This window comes from Mirounga angustirostris, unplaced genomic scaffold (assembly GCF_029215605.1).
Source record: "Mirounga angustirostris isolate CCGP_5_RB_7025 unplaced genomic scaffold, mMirAng1.0.hap1 SCAF_15, whole genome shotgun sequence".
Lineage (NCBI taxonomy): Eukaryota > Metazoa > Chordata > Mammalia > Carnivora > Phocidae > Mirounga > Mirounga angustirostris.
Genome location: NW_026991723.1, coordinates 81,263,125 through 81,280,740, shown reverse-complemented (window position 1 = coordinate 81,280,740; position 17,616 = coordinate 81,263,125). Strand labels below are relative to the sequence as shown.

The 17,616-nt window shown below is 49.3% G+C and overlaps 1 protein-coding gene across 11 annotated transcripts in view; it reads left to right on the top strand.

Annotated features, from left to right (window-relative positions):
- TTLL11 (tubulin tyrosine ligase like 11) overlaps positions 1–17,616 on the top strand; it is a 228,728-nt gene that overhangs the window by 159,140 nt on the left and 51,972 nt on the right. The window contains exon 7 of one of the 11 annotated variants that reach the window (XR_010407731.1): positions 16,121–16,463. The exons of the other annotated variants lie outside the window; for them this stretch is intronic. The gene's annotated coding sequence lies outside the window, so the exon portion shown is untranslated. The remainder of the gene's footprint in view (positions 1–16,120; positions 16,464–17,616) is intronic. 11 annotated transcript variants of the gene reach the window in all.

The window sequence follows — 17,616 nt, the reverse complement described above, 5'->3', positions numbered from 1 at the left end:
GGGTGTAATGACACAGGGAGGCCCCCATGATATGTGAGCAGAGAAGGGCATTCTGAGTAGGAGGCATGGCTTATGCAAAGGCGGACTGGTGTGGAGAGACATCTTGTATTTGGAGGATTATAAACAGAGAGGTTCTGTCAGACGGGGAGCGGGGGAGAATCATAAGGATGGAGTATCTCTTCGTGTGGGGGCACGAAGTGTTCCAGATGATTCCTCAGCTTGGCCATAGAGGCCTCGTGGGCTCCACGTGGTACCAGCCGCCCCACCAAGATGTTCAGGACATCCAGACCAGAGGGTGTCTCTTCCAAAAGGAAATCCCGCTGTTGAGTTTAAGGGGATTGCAGATTTGAGAGGAAGCAGGTCCTCGAGTGGCAAATGCCCCGGATGAGGAGGCCCAGGCAGTCAGGGGCGCATTCTCCACCCATGACCTCACGTGAGCTGTCTGGCAGCAGAAGCACCTCTGTGTTATTCCACCCGAGTCGCCAGGGCAGGGCCTGTCACCGAGTAGAAACTTGTAAAATATCTGTTGAATCAACGCTCAGATGCCCCATCTGGCTGGCATTCTTGGCCGTCTTTAGCCTGCTTCCCTCACAGTGCCCCTTGGAGCACCAGAGCCGTAACGGGGGTGAATGCCCTCGACAAAGTCTCGGGCTTTATTCCGATATAGGTGTGTGGTGGTGTATAGTCGTGCACCGATTACAACGTGTACCAGCGCTGAAAAACCAGTTGACCTCCCCACTGAAAAAAATCTCTGCATGATTCCTACTGGCTCTCTCACTTAACAAAAGAGCCAGCAGATGCCCTTTAAAACTACAGAGAAATGCAAACTGCACCGTTATATTTGGCGATTTGCCTCTTTAGTGTTGTGAAGTTGACTTCGTAGTCAAAGCAATAATTATAGTTGAGACTATCAAAGATATCCTGGCTCTTTCCCGTGCAATCTAAAACATGTTAATTTACGGGGGGAGAAAAAAATGGAAATTGTACCTACCTACAAAGCCAGCATTATCTCAAAAAAAAAATTGTTTTCCCAAACATTTCCAACTGACTTGACAGCTCAAAACATCACTTTCTCCCAAACCCACAGCGCTTTGTTTTAGTGATAAATGTGTTCTAAAGAAAACCGATTCTAGCTGTACAGAGCTAGAATCGGTGTTGGTTTGAAGCTGTTTTCCAAACTGTTATGCTCAGCTGACGAGGAAACTGTGAAGGGACCGGGAAGTTTCTCAAATGCTGCACAGAAAATGGGGACTTCGACTGCAGTGGCAGAATGAGAAGGGTCTATGATGAGGATCAGCCTCTGAAATCAAGCCATCGATTGCTCACTGCCGCTGAGTAACATGCTTTGGCCCAAGTAATGGCCAAATAATATCTGATGTGCCTCAGGAGAGAAGTGTCAGAATATTTTCTGAGACTTGCCCAAGGTCGTGGGCCAAGACCAAGTCGCTCTGTTTTCCCCAGGAGGCCCGTTGCCAGGGCGGAGCCTAGGAGACCTCATGTCCAGGTCTGACGCCCCACACTCTATCCTATGGACACAGTAGTTCTCCCCCCACGGGCCTCCGTTTCCTTGTCTGCACTCTGAGAGAATCATTTCTGCCCTGCTCACCTTACAGCCTGGCTCTGAGGGGCCAGTGAGGTAATCGGAGTGTTGAGCCCCGGGAAGGACTGTCAGAGTGTCCACAGCGGTCCTCCCAACCCCAGGACCTGACCCCCTGTCCCTCTTCTCCACTGGCCCAGAACATCTCTGTCATTTGGAACCCTCCTGGGTCCTGCTCCTGCTGAGCTGCCCCAAACCCACTCACCCCAGGATTTCCCTAACCCCCCAGGAGGCAGGGTCAAGAGAAGCCACTTGCAGCTCAAGCTCTGCTCCTCTCCTGTGGGTGGTTCTGGGCAAATCCTCTCCAGCCTAAACAGAGAGCATTTGGCCTAAGTGATTTCTGAAGTCCCTTCCAACAGAAAACTCAGAGTCTGAGAGAGCACTTAGTTTGCCTCACGCTGGCCTGGTCAGGGCTGGGCTGTGGAGACCCCTGGGGAATTGGAGTCCTTTGTTTTCTAAATGGTCTGTGTTTAACCCTTTACTCGCCAGATCCTTTCAGCTTTGCTGGGAATCTTGGCTTCTTAAATACGTTTCAGTAAATTTGGCTTTTTATTTGAACGACGGTTCTGCAAACTGGGTTTAAAGTGTTCTGTGGAGTATTGGCGCCCCCGAAGAGCTCTGAAGGGGTTTTCTACCTCCTTCTCTGTCTTCAGGCCGTCACCCGTATATGCGGATTGCACGGCGGTGGCCACCTGTCTGTCCCTTCTAATCTGCTGGCTGCACTGTGCCGCGGGATGGTCTGAAAGCCAGATCACCAAGTTGTGAGAAGTGTGTGTAGAGGAAGAGTATATCGGTGTGGAAGGAGGCCCCCAGAGGCCCTCCCCACTGAAACTTCAGGGCATGAACTTTAGGGTCTTGATTTGGGCTTCTCTGAGAGAGAGAGCTTCTCACTTGCCTCCTAGGTCTTAGCAGTGTCCACACAGAGACAGGAAGACGTTGGGTGTCTGGCTTCTGGCAGGGGAGAGATTTCTCTACCGCATGGTATTCGCACGGGAGTTACCACACAGGTCTTTACCCTAAATCTCTCCTCTCTCGCTGCCAACACACACCCTAGGCTCCATCCCCACCTCTAGAGTTCCAGAATTGTGCCCCTCCCGCCAAGCTCCTGTTTGTTTACACGCCCGATGTCCTCTGCATGGGACCCAGGCATTCCTTTCTCTCTACCTTCCACCAGCCAAGACTTTCAGCTCGAGGCTACCTCATGGAAGCCTCCGGAAGCTGCCCTAAGCCCTCAGGGGAGCAGAGTACCTGTTGTCCCTGTGCCAACTTTGTACTTTATATATATACCATACTCAGCGATCTGTCTGGGGGTGGTGCCTCTTTCAAATCGACATCCTCCATGCTAGGACTGCCTTTGGATCTCCAGCACCCAGCGCAATGCCTGGCACATGGTAGGGACTCAATTAGGGTTGGAAGAATGAATGAACAAATAAATGAACGAATATGTTGGCTCCCTTTTTTGGGCTTAATAGTGTCACCCTCAAAATGTGTATATTGAAATCTTAACCTGTGGGAACTCAAAATATGATCTTATTTGGAGATGGGGTCTTTATAGAGGTAATCAAGTTAAAATGAGGTCATTAGGGTGGACCCTAATCCTACATGACTGGCGTCCTTACAAGGAGAGGAAATTTGGACACAGGCCCACACAGAGGGGAGTGAAGACCTGGGGAGAACATGGCCATCCAAAGGAGACAAGCCCCTACAAGATAAGCGACATGTCTGCATGTCCGTTCCCCATAATAGGCGGTCTGACTAATTGAAGAAATCTGTGACCAGACGGACAAACACATGTAGAGATAAGTAGAGAAAACCACCATTGAAATGAAAAATGACTTCATTAGTTACTTCAATATTTTATGAATGTTCAGTGCGGCACTGTCAAAATGGGAGATGGATCTCTTTTCATTGCTCATGAAACACCAGCCCGTGGTGGGATCTTTCACCAGTGCTAATGATGCTGTGTGGTGAGCGGGGCGGGCAGTCTCTAACCTGGAGACGAGGCAATCTGTAAGAATGCGGGTTGTCATGATGTCTGGATGCATGGTGCTCTTAGCTGAGCAACCGTCCCCCACCTCACACACTTGGGAAGAGAGAGACAAAGGGTCTGCTAAAATGTCAGAACTGGGAGGGAGCTGTGAGGTCACCTTTTCCAGTCTTCTCATTTTACAGATGGGAACACTGAAGTTAGAGGGGAATGGGATTCTCGGGGTCTCGCGGCTAGGGTGGGAGAATCTGGAACTGGAATCCAAGTCAGCTGACACCTGGCCTCCTGCTCATTCTTCTACCCACCAGAACGCTTCTCCTTTTCCTGAAGCAGTCCACATGCCTTATGCTTGTGTGCTAGATGTACGCGCCTAACCCGTGCAGACAACACTCTTCTTCTCTCACTTCTTCTCCTCTGTTCTTCCGTAGGAGATAGGTATCATCATCCCTATTTTACAGATCAGAATACTGATCCCCAGAAAGCTTAAGTATTTTGTTGCGGTCATAGCGTTAAGAACTGGCAGCAAAGGAATTTTATCCCTGGCTGTCTTCCTCCCAAGCTTCCCACCATTCTGGGCTTTTTCTTAATGAATCTTAATCCTTAGGCCTTAGACATTTTCCCCTAATTATGTATCACATATTTTAAAATATCCATTTGGTTAGAAGTAATACATTTTTCATGGCAAACCAGCATATATGTAAGAATCCGTAGAGAATTTTGTGGTAAGGTTTAGCAGATTTCAAAGGACTTACTGATCCTTGAAGGTTGCTCCCCAATGGAAATGAGCAAGCAGATGATCTAGATGTGGCAGGGGCTGACTCGTGGTAATTGCTTGGAAGAAACTCTAATGGTTTGCAGATAACTGACTGAAGGCGGTGGCCTTTGATTAATGGAAGACCAGACTATCTCCTGTCTTATTCTGGTTTTGCAGGTGTCCTTTCCCTCATCCATGGAGAACCTTTTAGTAGAATCACTGAAACCTGTCATTTTTCTCCATGAGCTCTGGGAAGGCAGAAAGAACTTATTCCTCTCTGGATTCCATCATCTAGCACATCCTACTACCTAGAAGGGTAGCCCATAAATAATCTGTGAAATAATGATGTTTTCTTTCATTTTGAAACCATGGACATTCTTTGCTATTTTTTCTCTTTTTTCTGACCATTGCTCTGTGGGCAGCCTCTGGGCTGGTGATGGACCTCCTTCCGTTTCTCCTTTTGGATCCATCCTATACACGAGATTCCTAGCAAGGCACCATCCACATGCTTACTGGCAAATTGAAAATGAATGCTCATCCTGTTTATGCATGCCTATTGTATTTGATCTTTCTGCTAAGTCTTGGGAATCACACTGGGTTGTTCCTTGTAGGAGCTCCCAGCCAGTGAGCAACTTGAACAAATAACTCAAATATGATGAAGACCATAGTCAGTGTTAAATGAGGCACTGGTGAGCTATGGGAGGAAGGGTGATTAATTTTTTCTGGAGAAATCAGGGGAGGGTTCGCAGAGAAGACAGCTATTTTAAAAAAATTATTACATAAATGGATTTTGAGCAGCTCATCCCAAATTCACATTCTACATAAGAAACTCAAAAATAGAGCTCACTGTTTCCAGTTCTGGCTGTTTAGGATGCTGACTCAGATTCAGATTCATAGCTTTGAGAAGAAGAGTCTAAAAAATAATTAGAGATACAAATCTCAATGACTCTTATTAGTAGGAAAGCAACTGTGGGTCACTTGAAAATATTGCTTAATCTCATTACTTCTAGTTTCACATACTGCTATGCGAAATATTTTTAAACCCATATTTGTGTTGACATTAATAGAAAAATATGTCATTCTATTTTATTGTGATCTCAATAGTTAACTTCATGGCAAACAAAAGATTATAGATAGAAAAGCTTTGAACTAGTGACTATGATTTCATTGTTTAGCAATTTACAGGGTCATGGACTAAAGCCAGATTAAAGAACAAGGGCCTTAAAAACATTATACCTGTTGACTCAGAAACTTCACTTCTGGGAATCTATACCAAAGATATCATCCAAAATTATGAGAAAGATGTATTGTCTAAGTATGTACATCCAAGTAGTGAAAAATCAGAAACAATTGAAATAGCCATTAGCCTGAGGGAAGTCATTTAATCATTAAAAATTTCTATAAATAATTCTGGTGATATGGCAACGTGCTTATAACACAACATTAAATAGAAAGGAGGCTACAAAATTATGCGTACAGTATGATTTCAACTATGCGAACAGATTATATTCATAGAAGAGGAGTAGAAGGAAGTTTGTCAAAATATTAAAAGTGATCATTTCTGATAGTGAGATTATGTTTGAGAATTGTGTTGTCTTACCTATATATTTCTGTATTTTTTTGTGTGTCTTCTATAAGGAGATATGATATTACAACATAAAACCAGTGATATTAGAGAGAACCCCCACAACTTAGACCACTGGGGAGGAATCCACAGCATAGGCCAGCACATTCGGAGGTTCAAGGGTAACATGATACAGAGCAGTAGCAGCGCTTTTCAAAGTGAAAGAGCATGACCAACCAAAGTTGGACTCGTCTGGGTCCATAGCTGTGGGCCCGTGATGGCAGGAGGAGCATGGGAAGCCAGGCCAGTCAACACGGTCAACCAGGCACTGGTGTGCTCATGGTATCATGAGCTCAGGCCACTCACAGCTGGACCCAGACAGCACAGACTGGTATGAGGACCTGCTGCCCAGGCAGAAGAAGCAGGCAAGGACTTGGCAGGGGGGCCCAGCTGAACAGGCAGGGGTAATGGTCGGGGTGTCCTCCTAGTGGGAAACTCCTAGAATACTGAGCAGGCCCTGAGCCGGAAGCCCCACTGCATGGAATCGGCCGTCTCCATAAGGATGGGGTTGGTAGTAGCTACTAGAGTCTGAGTTTCCTCTTAGGCGTCAGGATTCCAGGCTGATAGCAGAAAGAGCAATGCGGGGGTGAGGACCATTGAGCTTCCACCTGCTGGGCTGGGCCGGGCCGGGCTCAGGAGGTGGCCAGGGCTGAGCCTGCCGGCGGAGCGTCAGGACTCTGGGACTCCAGCTGGATGGGCTGTCTGCTGTCCCTCCAGAGGAGCAGTAAATTAAATGTGTGACAATGTATAAAAGACAAGCCATTCTAGATGTCCCTTCGGTGATCGTCATTAAACATGGAAATATTTTTAGTTGCTAGTACTTTCTTCCGAGAGAAGATGCTATTTCCGAAGACGGCTCCATCAGGAATGTGGGCCTCCAAGGCATGTATGTTTCATTTTTGCACTCAGTGTGTGAAGCCAAGTCGGCCTGTATATTTAACCCACGTTATATTTGGTATCCCTGAGCTGTGCTGGAACAACCAGCAAGCCCCTAGCTGGAAAATGACAGGATAAATATTGTGCCATTCAAAGCACAGAAGAAAAATATACACCTCAGCATTTTCTTTAAATACTTTACATTTATCTAATACTTTCTATTACACCATGCATTTGTTCATCGTGACAGATGTAGGCAGCGTAGACACAGCCAGCCCAGAGGGGTTGGTGACTGCCCTGTGCCAGCCACTGTTTATACGTAGGGTGTGTGTGCGTGTGTGTGTAAGTGAGTGTTTTGAAACAATTTATAAAAATATGCATATGTAATCTCATATTATATATATACTTATATTTATATAAAACATCACAACCTTCACAACAACTTGCGAGGGAGATTAGCCCCCTTTTAAGGATGAGAAAACAGAGGATCAGAAGAGCTGAGTGACTTGCCCAAAGTCACACACCATCTAGGGGGCAGAGTTGGGGTTTGAGCCCAACTAGGATGCCTTGTCCTGGTCCTGAAGGACAGAGGAGGGGCCTTCCCGCTCCCACAGCACTGAGGTCCGGGAGGCTGGTCCTTGCTGGTCCTCCAGGCCCCCTCCCTGAAGTTCAGGCATCTGCAGATTTCCTTCCGAATACCTTCCAGTGAAGCCACGACATTTCTGTTCCTACATCTGAGAAGTATGAGTCACTCCTGTTGGGAATAACTAGAAAAAGTAGGGTCTGTGAGTAGGGCAGTAAAAAAGGAAGGGGTGGGGGAGCAGGGCAAGGCAGCACAGAAGAGGGTGAGTGAGCTGGGGAGCTGAGGGGCGGCGCCTGGGGCTTTAGAACTGATCTCCCACCCGACGTGTGTCCAGAGGAGAGCGGGTCCCTGGGTGAGGGGAGCTGATGGGGCGCCGGGAATCAGGAAGCGGGGCTGAGACCCCTAGCACTAGCAAGGGTGGGGGTGCGGGATGTGAGGAAATACCTCTGTATCTGAGCCCCTCCCGGAAGGTGGAACATTCCAAGTGGTTCACATTCACAGCATCCTGTGGCTCTGGCAGGATCCAGAGGGTAGATTCAACAACTCCTGGTTATTAGGTGAGAGATGACTGCAACTTCAGATGGTGGAATACACACGCACACGTGCACACACAGCACGCAGAAAAAAGGCTCAAGGTGAATGTTATCTGCAGCAGAGCAAAACACATTCCAGACATCCTGTTCAAACTGCGAGGGACAAAGATCCTAAAAATATTGAGGGACAACTTATTGTTCCTAAATTTAAGATAGATAAGATAAAGATAAGATAGATTACTTAGTCCTCTGCCTTTACGTTTTATGTCGGTGAACACAGCACTCTGGGAAAGGGCTTTAATCAGTTTGTTCCTGCACTTCATCCCACAGCGTTTCTTCTCGGCCATGAATCTTCCCATCTTAGAGATTGTAGGGATCTAAGCTGGCGGTTTTTGAACAAAAATGGTTTCTGTCACTGTGTCTCGGCGCTTACTGCGTGGTAATGAAACTCCCTTTTCATAGGGGTCTCCCTGCCCCAGATGTAAGCTCCTGAAGGCAGGGGCACTGTCTTCCTCATTTAGCATCCTCTGCCCAGTGCTGGGCACATAGGAGGTGCCACATGTTTATCTCACTTGCTTATCACGCTTGGTGCCAACTTAAAGAGGTATGGTACCTAGGGCTTTGTTCAAACCATTTGAGGAAAGGCAGAATCTGGGTCCCCACTGCTCCCTCCCCACAGGGGTGTTTGTGGTGTCCAGGCCCTTTACAGCTTTGCAGGCCAGGGTGGAGGCCTTCTGAGCCACCCTGCAGCAGCTCCGTAGACGTTACTTGTATTTGTCTCATGCAAAACGACTTGCAAACCGTAGTTCATTGTGCTTTCTGATTTCAGCTTTCCAGATATCTATATGGACAGAAAACACAGATTCCCTCCAGTTTCTGACAGAATGTCTTCATCGAAGCTTCAGCTTTCAAAGCTTTCCGTAGTCAGGTACTGGCTAGTTGAGTGGACATAGCTGGGAGATTCTGTGTCTCCTACACCCATAGCAACATCTCAGTAGAGTGTGGTCTGGAGGGCACAGGCAGAGGAATGGGGTTGCAGAAGCAGAGATGTAATTAAAACTATCCCCGATTCTCCCTTAATGTGTGGGAAGCAGCAGGGCAGAGTGGGGGAAAGACAGATTTCCACCACAGAAAGACTTGATATGAATCCCAGTCCAGCCTTTTGTCTGCTGTGTGACTTTGGTCAACTGACTTACCTTCTCTGAGCCTTAGGTTCCTGATCTGTGAAGTGGAGTTGATAGTACCCAAGGGTCATAGCATCATTGTGGGCGTTAGAAGTCACTTTTTGGCAAGTGTGGTCACAACTATGTTAAATCTCACCTACACATGCATGCACACACACGGAAAAGGATAGAGAAACAGACAGAAGAAATTCTGGAAAGTAAACTCCAGTATGTTAGCAGTGGCTATAGGTGGGTGGTGAGACAGAGTGAATTTTCCTCCCTTTTTCTGCTTTTAGGTATCTTTAAAGATTTTTTTTCTATGAATATATATTGACTTTCTAATTAGGAAAACAGAAAATAAAGAGGTGTAAAATAGGCAAAAAGAAATAATATGCATTAAGTACCAGGCATAAGTTGGCACTCAGTAAATGGTAGCTATTTTTACTAATTAGTCATTATGCCTAATAATAATAATTAGGCTTAATGATTTCCTCTGGGACCAGAGGTTGTGAATGAGTCTGTTGGTGGCGGCTGATGACTCCGTCTCAGTGAGAGGGAGTTCTGGGTTCACTTCCAACCGGGCCACCCCTCCCTTGCCTCCCTGATCCTTCTGCCAACACCCGAGCTCCAGACTCCCCAGTTCTCCCCCTGCTTCGCCCGCGGAGGAGCCCAAGCAGAGCTGCCGTGCCCCTGACAGAGGGGAGCACGCTTCCAGGCAAGCAGGGGTGTTCTCCACGGAAGGTCTTGTCCAAGGACAAGTGGCAGGGGCGGGGGCGGGACACCGCAATTGCTTTATTGATGACAGGCCAATTATCTAGAGGGATAGAGTGAGAGGGTCAAGAGTCTCATCTATTTCTTCTGTTTGAATTGCAGACAAGGTCCCTGGAAAAAGAGTTGCTCAGCATGTAAATCCAACTTGATGCTGTTAGTTGGCAGGCCATGGAAGTGAAACCTGCCCCCTCTCTTCACCTACGGGCATAGTGAGAATACTGGTCAGAAGGTAGCCCAAGTGAGGCTTTTAGATTAGCCTACCAAATACCTTAGGGTCCCATAGGGTGAACCAGGTAGAATTAAACTTTTGCCATAAGGAAAGAGAAAGTGAGGTCCTTAACTAGCTGTGTAACTGTTGAGCAAGTCGGTCCGCCTCTCTAAACCCGTGTCTCAGGTGTAAAATGAGAGATCAGCACCACTGCTCCCCGAAATCCCTGGACATTCTCAATTCGGTAACATGCTGGCGATAAACACAGTTGGTTCTGAGAAGACACTGGACGTGGAGGTTTTCTCTGCTCAGCGGGCAAGCTGCCAAGATGTGACGGCTAGGACAGGAAAGGACAAGAATTCTCTCTGGGGCCCACACTTAATCAGTGTGGCCCCCAGAGGTGACAGATGACGGCAGGATGGCAGCTGGTGGCTTCGAGAACAGCGGAAACAGCAGGTCCTGCACAAGTGCGTGCGAGCCCTGCGTTGTGTCCGTGCTGGGTGTGCGATGCCCGCCGTGTGCCAGGCACACGTACTACACATCGTGTGTATTGTTGGGTCCCCTGCAGGAGCGGCTCTGCCTTCGCTCCACAGGACAGGCAGCTGAGACGCAGGAGGCTGGCTCACTTTTTTCCCTTGACATTTTTTGTGCTTCAACAGCAGGCTCAGCGCGTGGCCCCGAGAATCGGCGAGTGCACGAGATTATCCTGCCCTCGTAGGGCTGGCTGTTTAGAAATAGCTACAGACAAGTAAAGAGGCAATTATTGTACAGTGTGAAACAGTCTTCCAAAAGGAGGTAAAAGTAGGGTGTCGTGATGCACAGTGAAGGGGTGCCCCACAGCAGCAGGCGAGGTGGAGGCAATGACGTTCCAGGCAGAGGCAATGGCACGTTCAAAGGCCCAGGGTTACTGTCCAGGGGAGGGCCTGGTGAGCCTTGTGGCCTGGCGGGGTTTACATGGGGCCAGGAGTCAGTCATTCATGTGTTCACGCACTCGGCCAGTATTCAGTGAGGGCCTACTGTGTGCCAGGCTGAGGAGCCCGTAGTGGACAAAACCATCACAAATGGCTGCCTTTGTGAACCTGGCCTGGTTTACTGGAGGTGGGGGCGTAAGCGTAAGAGGGCCAGAGATGGACATCAACAAAGTAAACGAGTAAAATCTATGCTCTGATAAATGGCAGTGGTGCTGGGGGCTAGGATGGGGCGAGGCAGGCACTCAGGGGCTGGTGAGGAGCGGGTGTTGCAGCTGCAGGCGGAGTGGCCGTGGGAGGCCTGCCGGAGAAGGGGACGTTTCCACAAACACGTGAAGGAAGTGAGGGAGAGAGCCAGGGACAGTTTCAGGGCCACAAGGTGACATGGTCAGATCTGCCATTTGGCTATGACATGGAAGGTGTGTTGGGAGGGGAAGCTGGAAGCAAGGAGACTGGTGATGAGGCTGTTGGAATTTAGGCGACCCACCATTGAAGTGACGGGTGGTGGCAGCTTGGAATCTGGGGAGCGGCGGCGGGGATGGAGAGAAGAGGGTGGACCAAGGTGACAGAGGAACAACACTACGCTACTCGTGGGGTTGGGAGTTACCCTCCTCCCCGACCTCTGGCTCAGGCACTGTGTGGGTGTTATATCTCTTCTCTGGGTTGGGGAACAAAGCCGAAGTTCAGGTTTAGGACAGAAATTGATGAGCTTGGAAGTATTTTGCCCACCGCACTGCTCACCTGCCAAAGGTGGCAGCAGCCTATGGGGCTGTCCATGGATGAAAGAAGGGATAGACGAGATGTGGTTACTCAGCCTTCCAAAGGAAGGAGGTTCTGACACCTGCTACAACATGGATGAACTTTGAGGACACTGTGCTGGGTGAAATAAGCCAGACACAAAAGGACAAATACTGTATGGGTCCACTGACATGAGATTCCCAGAGTGGTCAGATTCATAGAGCCTGGAAGCAGAATGGTGGTTGCCAGGGGCTGGGGAGGCGGGAAATGGGGAGTTAGTGTGCAACATGCAGAGTTTCAGTCCGGGAACATGGATGGTGGTCGTGGTTGCACAACAGCGTGAAAGTACTTAATAGCACTGAACTATAGCCTTAAAAATGGTTTAAATGGTGAATTTTATGTTATGTGTATTTTATGAAACTGTTTAAACATTTCTGTTAGGAAGTTTACCCAAAGTCAGGCGACTAGCCAGTCCAGCCCAGCCCTGGGGCCCCCTTGCACCCCTGCCTCTTATTCTGAGCTCTCCCCGCCTCCCGCTCTTCCTTGGGTTCTAGACTGGCCAGGATCACCTGGTAAGCGACTTGGCATCTCTGGACCTATTTTTCCTCCCCTGGAAGGTGGAGACAACAGTTCATGGGGTTGCCATAAGAATTAGATGCGTTCACACACCTGCCTCGGTGAGATTGTATCTCCTTGCATAGCACTGCTCCTCTTAGGTCAGAATGCCTGACTTCAGTAAAACAGCACAGACCTAACTAGAATCCGTGCTCCCACACTTGTGAGCTGCATGACCTTGGGTAAGCCACTTGCCTTCCTGAGCCTCAGTTTCCACTTATAAAGAGGGCCCAATATGTTCTACCTGGTAGGGATGAGGGCAAGACTTAAATAGGACCTTTGTTCAAGGTCCCCAGGGCTGTGCCTGGATGCCCTGGCCTCCGATAAACAGCAGCTGTTCCCATATGGACACAAGGTCGTAGTTACGCGAGGAAAAAATTAACACAGTGATGTGACAAGTAAATTTACCATCCTTCTCCACTTCCACACCATTTTATAGGCAGGTACGGCCTCTCCCTTCTGGTAGTTGAGGTGTTTGTAGAATCCTGAACTGACACCTTTGTGTTGGCTTCAGGAACAGGTCCACGTCTGATTCGTTTTACCAAGGAGATCTATTCATCTGAGTCTAAATAATAGTAACTGAGCTCCTGCCTGGGCCTGGCCCCAAGCTGCTGCCCGAGAGTCAGAAATGAGTCAGACGGGGAGCTGTCTGCACAGAGCTGACTGATATTAGCCAAAGGAAGAGGCAAGGATATTGCCCCCGCAAAGTGCACTGGGAGATGGGAACCCTGTATTCTTCCTGACCCGTAAAGCCCGGGTGCCAGGAAACCTTGGACAAACCACTCCCCGTCTCCAGAGCTCAGTCCTTGTCTACATACGGAACGAGGACCACCAGTCTCTATGACCTGCAACTCCTTCCTTTCTAAATGCGTTGACTCCTCGGCCCTGTCACTCGCTCTGGAAGCAGACTGCAGGGCATAGTGCATTCCAGGAAGGCTGGACCAGATCACTGCCTTCTGTGCTATACAGACCTGGCCTTGGGGCCTTAGTGGTCAGCCAGGAGGGGCTTGACCCCGTGGCATGCTGGGACTCCAGCTGCAGAAGTATGAGAAAGGGGAGGACGCTGGGGCCAGGCAGAGCCTGGAATGCAGAGACCCGGAGTCAGTTCTGGAGGCCAAGGCTACAACAAGCTAATGGGAACAAGGCACGGCTCACTCCAGGCCCCCACTTGGGCTGGGGCTTCCTGGGTGCCCCCAAGCCCTTCCAGCAGGAGGAGGTGGCCTATGAGGGCAGATGCATTCTGGCCTTCATCTGCCTGCTCAAGGGGTGGGAGCCCCTCTCCTTAGACCAAATTCCAGCCCCGGGGAGAAAGGAGAAGAGGACAATCTGCCTGGAGGATCTTGAAGAGTTTGCTTCATGGGCATGCCTCGTTTCCCCATCACCTGTGGGACGATAAGGAAAGTGTTCTGGCACCTTCCTAATTGCTGGTCTGCCTTCTGGTGCTCCGTTTATCTCATGCCAAGGCACGGTCTGCTCATTTCACATGGGATGCTGCACCCGTGCTTTCTTATCTCGGGCCAGAATTGAGTCAAATCCAGCAAAGCTGCGTTCGGGTCCTGGGGATCATTGGTAAGTGCGCTGGCATAGCGTTTCCTCGTCAAATACTCAGTGGCCAACCCAAGTCGATTAACATGGGGAAGAAAAACGCAGGTTATCATTCAGCCGCTGCTGCATCCATATGCATGAAGCCGAGGGACCTGACTCCCTTGCAGAATTAAGATAACCTTTAGAGGGACCCATTTCTGCGAGCTGGCTACCCACCACCCCCACCTACTCCCCGAGCGCTTCCCTACGAGCCAGGTCTGCAGCCGCCCAGGAGATGGCCCAGGCTGCCCACATGCCATCGATGTTCTTGAAGAGTTCGATGGGCTTCTGCCACTTAAGAAATTGCTCACATTTAGAAATATTCAGCTTCAGTGCACATGTCACGGCTGTATATCGGAAAAACATATTATCTCTAGAGCTGGCCTGAAACAACAGGCTTGTTCCCGAAACAGATGTTTTGTGAAACCCACCGTGACAGGCTCATCAGAGCTGGAGACAGGCCAGCACTTAGTTACCAGCCTCACAAGGACATAGACATCTCTGCTGGCTTCCCCGTTCTTCCTCCACACCTGGGCTCAGAGGAGATCCTCCCCGTGGCTCCTCCTTCTGGCTCCTGGGTTCTGAAGTTAAACATTGTCGTACAAGCTTGATGCTCCAGGCAGACCCAGTCAGTCAGGTGTGTCCTGGGGAGAAGTTTCCAAGGTAATGACTCAGGATATTTTCATTTGGTTCAACTAACATTGATCAGGGGCCTACTGTGGCCCTGCCACTATTCTAGTTGTTTCCAGTCACTTTATCTCACAGTAACTGGCGGGGTTCCCTGTTTCAGAAACTGAGACCTTGTGCTGGTCTCTTAGGGCTGCAGAAACATGTTCCCGCTTGGCCTCAAGCGGCAGACGTGCGTTCTCTCCCAGCTCTGAGGCCCGAAGTCTGAGGCCAGGTGGTGTCAGCCAGGCCACACTCCCTCCGAAGGCTCTGGGAGAGACTCCTCCCTGCTCCTTCCAGCCGGTGGTGGTGGAAGGCATTGGTTGGCTCATGGTGGTCTCACTCCGGTCTCTGCCTCCTCTTCCCAAGGCCCTTCTCTGTGTGTCTGTGTCAGATCTCGCCCTGCCTTTCTCTTCTGAGGATAGCTGTCCCTCGATTTCGGGCCTTCTCTAAGCCCAGGATAACCTCCTCTCGAGAGCCTTAATTTGATTACATCTGTAAAGACCCTTTTCCAAATGAAGTCACATTGCCAGATGCTGGGGCTTAGGGCCACTACTCGGCTGGCTACAGACCTCTAGTTATCTTCTGGTTGTTTCCCCAAGGTCAAACACTCAGGCCTTCAGTCAGGTCCTTACCCCTCAGAAGCCATGACATACGAACGTGGCCCGTGGGCCCTGCTCTTAAGAAAACTACACCTAAGTAGGAAGGAGCTTTGCATGTTGGTTATGCTTGAGGGCTCTTGTGTCCGGCTGATCCCGATGACCTTGAGCAAATCATGTCATCGTATTTGTGTCTCATAGAAAAATGCCTCATATGGAAAATGGGAATCATATTAAAAATAATAATAGCCTCATACGGCCGTGAGGACCAGACAACAGAAGGTGCTCAGCCCACAGGCATGGAGTGAGCAAGATCCCAGATGCCTTGACCCCACAGCCTCTGTGGTTAACCACCATGAACCCTCCTTCCACTTGCTGGGACTCCGCAGGACATTTGAATCAGAGCCTCTGAATAGAAAAAGAGATAGTATACAGGTCCCCAAGCACCTGGGTGAGGACGAGGGAGAAGCCAAAGCTGACTTCAGGGCTTCGAGCTTGGCTCACTTGGGAGGATGGAGTTGCCAATAACAACACAGGTGGAAACAGCAAGAAGCAGGTGTGGGGGAGAGCTGGGGGACACATCGTGCTCAACTTGGCTGCAAGCGAGACATCTGGGTGGATTTGACTGGCAAGTGTTGGACTTGGAAGGTGACTTTTAAAAGCGGCCCTGAGCATAAGAGTGAGGGAAAGAATTGAATGTTTGGCAAATTCAAGTGCTATCACAGATTAAGCCTCTCAGGAGACAGAGAGTAATCGAGAAAAGAGAACATGAAAGTGTCAGTACTCTTTGATTCATGGTCGCAGCACTCAGTTTTCTCGCCTGTAAAATGGGCACACTGCTTTTTTCTTCCCAGGCTGTTGCTCATGGATGATAAATCATGGATGGGAAGTTGCTCCATAGATTTGGGGTTAAGCCACTGTAGCTCGAGGCAGCAGGTACCAACCAGTGTCAGCCACGTATCCCTGGACGCTGAGCACCCCCGTGCCGGGCAGGAGAGGCACATGGCCCTCTCCCCATCCCTGCGTCGTGGCTGAGGAAGCAATAACTGTTCATTCACCGGGTTTGAATTGGCCTTTCTGCTGGGCTCTAGATCCATTCACGATCACCAAAGGAACTAAGTAAGAGCAACTAGAATGTCCCCGTTCCCTGGCAAGGGCTGCACTTTGGCCAGTGGTTTCTGCGTTTCAGAAAAGCAGGTGAGAGCACCTCTTGAAGCGCTTCTGCCTCGCCGCCCACGTCCCTGGACCCCAGCTCCCACGTGTGTGTGCCCCTTGCCATCTCACATATATTCGCAGGACGGGCTAGGTCAGTGTCGTTGCCGTGACAACCAAGGAAGAGGCTGGCTCTGACTTCAGCTCCGCTCGGCCTTGTTAGTAGGGAAACCAAATGATTGGCTTCCTCTTGTTTTCTTTCTTGGGGCGCGGGGTGCCCCCCACATTCCCGTTGGCACGGAAACCTTTTACCCCCGCCAGGTGAGTCGGTCAAGTGAGGATATTAATTTATTTGAACGGGCGTTTGGAGAGGCCATTGCAGAAGCAGAAAGTGTCGGTATGCTGTGGTTCGGGCTGTGGTGTCACAAAAAGTGCACTCCTCACGGCTGTCCCTCGGGAAGGGGTGGCGAGCGAGTGTGACGGCCTCCACACCCCCGTCTGCACATCTCCAAATCTCTGGGATTTCTAAGGACCAACGATATGTGGAGCACTCTACGAGGTTCTCTATGTTTCGTATTCCATATAGTTCTCACCAAACCCCCGTGTGTTTGGTATCATTGTCACCATTTTGCAAATGAAGAAACTGATGCTCAGAGAGGTTAAGTGCCTTCCCCAAGGCCACTCAGCAGGTAAGTGGCAGTGCTGGAGCTCAGCCCTAGGCCTGCTTGATGTGCAATCCCCACAACTGTTGCCAGTCTGCCACCCTGCCTTAACCTTGTACTTGAACTTCCACAGTCTCTCCAGAGCCAACAGGGAGGCATCATCTCAAAAATGTACCATGATAACTAAACATTTAGTACTTCTGTGAGAAACACCACTGCACACTGTCTGGATGTCTGCTTGGGGAATTGTGCAGTGACAAGAGAAATTAATATTTTAATGGATTTTGACAATAACTCTATGGTAGGGGAATTCAAATGGCATAGAGAAAAAAGTGAGGCTTTCTCTCTGGACCTCGTTGCAAATATGCATATGCCTAATTTATTAGCTGAATTAAAAAAAAAATGAATTCTGTTAGGACCAAAGCTCTTGGAGGGAAAGAGTGCTATGGGCTGGAGGAGACCGTTAAATCTTCCTGGTTGGGCTTCAGCTGACCAGAAGTCACTGATTTTTGACATTTTGTTCCCACTTACGTATG